Below are 3,707 nucleotides of genomic sequence, written 5' to 3' on the forward strand. Positions count from 1 at the left end.
CACATTGCTCATCCTTGTAGGAGTTGCAGTTTGTGCTGTCGAGTTTGAGAAATGGAGAAGGCATTACATACATGTTGGACCGGTATGGCAATCCAAGAGGGATTGAATCAGTTGAAAGATAAATTATAATAAAGACACCATTCAATTCTACCACTAAGAGAGAGAACATGGAAAGACAGATTTTCAAGGTGTTATTAGTACGCTACCAAGATTTTCTCTCTTGGTTTTCCACTATTCATAATTGTCTTCCCTAAACTGACACAGACGGAAATCGAATTCGGATTTTCGAATTTTTGAATTTTTGACTATCTTTTTACATCCTTGACTTGTGTAACTCAAATCTTCTCAGCTGTAGTTTCATGATTCTCATTTCCCCATTCCTTAGAATGTTGAATCTTCAAAAATCCTTAGAATAATTAGTTATTTAATTTTTTTATTATTGATTGGATATCTATTACCATTTAGGTACCGGCAACATTTAACGCAAGTTTCTAATCTTCCAAGCAGCAAAACCTCACTAAAGCAACACTTTATTATGCATGGTGTTTTGAAAACTATGGTACATCATTTGTGGTGCGATTTGACAAAGCCCAATCAAAAGTTGGCTCATGTGAGACACCACTTACGACATGAGTTAGGGACCCAAACAGGTCCAAGCCCTCACCTAGGCCATTATCTCATCCTAAGCTAACATTCAACCATTTAAGTGGATGAGATAACTTTTTTTTTTGGATTATTCAAATATTTTTTCAAATATACATACCCCAAATGAATACGGATGTGAATCCAATTCGAATTTTTAAATATCTATTTAAATCCCTATTTTTCTGGTGGAATGAAGTCATTCCTGTTATGGAGACTTTTCTCTTACAATTAGCTCTCACAAGAGTTGACTTATTATCCAACCATTGGAACCGTAGCCTCTACGGCTATGAAATCTCAATGTCCCTTGTTGAGTAATCTGATATGGGCAGGTGGAGATGATGGTGCCACCCCTTGCGGATTTGGGGAGGAATGAAGGTCTTTGCGAATTTAGTACCTTCTAAATAACTAACACATTATTCATACGAACAAGAAAAAGTACAATCGAGTTTACCTCCATCCATGGTGAATGGGATCCGCCGGATAGGAAAGGGTATTGGTAGGACATTTGCAAACATACTAAAATCCAAGGATGGTTGGTGAACCATCCTCTATGAGTAGAAGAACCCTTAACTCATGTGCAAGAAAGTTAGGAACATACTAAAACCCTAGGATGGTGGGTGAACCATCCTCTATGGGTGGAAAGAAACTTAATCCAAAAAAAGTATGATTACAAATTTTGATCGTAACTCCTTTTTTGGGTAGAGTTGTGATAGTTACTTACAAACCTATATTTTGATGTAAACAAAAATGACTGAGTTTCTCTCCACCTACGGTGGAATTCCATTCACTAAGGGGTGGCAGAGGGCGAGAATGGGCATCAGGAGGGTATTTTGAAACATACCAAAGCCTAGAAGGGGTTTGAGAACCCTAGGATGGTGAGTGAACTTCCTCTATGGATGGAGGAAAACTTTGTCCAACAAAAAATATTCCTATGTTTACACTATTATTGTAAAACACATCTTACGGATTTTTCCACTTTCTCACCCATCATCATAACGGAAAAGTATCTCCTGAAATTCTCTGTCCGGTTCATTTTCCCAAATCCCTCCAATAGGGGGTAGATGCCACCCAAGCAGTATTTTTGGGCAGGGGGTAGGGTGGTCATTTCTACCCCCTATGAGAGGAATTGCAAGAAATGGATGGACAGTGAATTATAGGGGATAAAGATATCTTAAGTGACCAAATACAATTAATAAGAAATAAATGAAATATAAGGAAAGAAATTGAAATCAAATCGATACTAAAATAGAAACTTTTGAAATTATTTACTTAACATGATTGTATAATTAATTCTAATATATTTTAAATTTAGCTATTAAACTTTATTTTATTTTGCAATCAGTTATTAAAATTTATTTTATTTTGCAACCAAATATCTTTGGTTTAGAAAAGAAAAAGGGTTGTTAAGATTATATTTTAAATTTTTGGCAGAATATTTTAAAAATATTTAAACCTTAAAGAAAATCAACCCCACCTCTATAAACACGTCGATGTTATATAAATCTTTTTAGGGGTGATGTTATTTGTTTGAAAGTGTCTGGGGGCACAGGTTGCATCTAGAGTCCAGACACATAGGGTAGGACAAGGTAGCAATTTTGGTCATTTAGAGGGGAGCTGGATCGATCATTTTGCCTACCCCGTGTGTGTGGGATGGTGCACCCTGTGCAATAACATTTTGCCATTTGTTATTTTCTTTTTTTTATTCTAAATACGTGTGTATATGAAACTATGAAAAATATCTATCTTTTCTAGAACAACCATTGGTGTGATATGTAGATTCTCTCCCAAACTGGCGATGTGGAAAACTCTCTTCCAATATTTTAATAAGAAAGCGATTGAACTGTGTGGTAAGTGTTAACGTAACAGAATGCGTGAGGTCTGCGTTTTTCGGTCAAATGAAGGGAAGCGTGAATTCCCCCATCTTCCGCTCCTCGCACAAGCTGTCGCACTTGTGGAATTCCATTACGGCAATGAACCATGATTGGCAAATGAAGAGAGATTACGTGTTGCTCTGGTCGCACAAGCTTTTCTTTCCGTATGGAATAGTGGAATTCAACTATACAACGGGTTCCATTCCACCCATGGTTTCACAATACGGCATTCGATCGGCTGGATCCGTCGATCCATATTGAAATTGGTTAAGACTAATTTTCGATCGATTTCATTTTAATCCGGATCAAATTCGCCAACACCGATTCGGATCCGATTCAAATTCAGATTCCATTACAACTCTATTTTCCTTCCCCAAACGGAATCTCCTTCCCCCTCCTCTTTTCCAGGTCCCACCTCTTTTGACTGTTAGCTGTTGCATTGATCTTACCTTTTTTTTTTATTTTTCAACTAATTTAATTATCATTAGTTATAAGACAGCAGCTGATTAGCTGTATAAGAATTGATAGTTTAATAATAAAAAATGAGAATTGAGAATTTGTCGGATTCGGAAAAAGGGTTATCCCGGTCCATGTGAGCTTTGGCACATCCAACACCACGGCACCACCACCACTGATTAGTTATTTATTTGATTTTATGCTCGCTAGCTCCTCCACTCTTACTCCTACCCGATGACCCGCCGGATTCTTACACCTTCTGCTTTCTGCCTTCTGCGAATTTACTTATCAAACCCTCCCAATCAAGCGTACAAAATCAGGGTTGATACGCCTTCTCACAGGCATTTTGAGATAACGCTTCTGTCCCTGGGTAGATACGCAGAAGTGTTCACCCATTGGTTTGGACGCTTGTGTATAGACCATACGATCAAGTAAAAATCTCTTGTACATTTTTAATACAAGCAAAAATTTATACCAGAGGAGGCAAGAAGACAGGAGAGGAGACCGAGAAACACGGATTCAGACGCATAAAATGAGCTGAGGCCAATAGCTACCGAGGCGCAGAGAGAGGGAGGAAAGAGGGACAGTGAGAGGACTCGGGAGTCGGAATTCATGTGGGATAGACAAAAATCAAGTAAAGAAATTTGAAAAAAAAGAAAAGAAAAAACAGAGAAGCTGTACTTTGGATCGATCGTTTAATTTCTGTGAGCTAGCTAGCTTTAAAATCGAAGCATG

The sequence above is a fragment of the Telopea speciosissima genome, chromosome 8 (assembly GCF_018873765.1).
Source record: "Telopea speciosissima isolate NSW1024214 ecotype Mountain lineage chromosome 8, Tspe_v1, whole genome shotgun sequence".
NCBI lineage: Eukaryota > Viridiplantae > Streptophyta > Magnoliopsida > Proteales > Proteaceae > Telopea > Telopea speciosissima.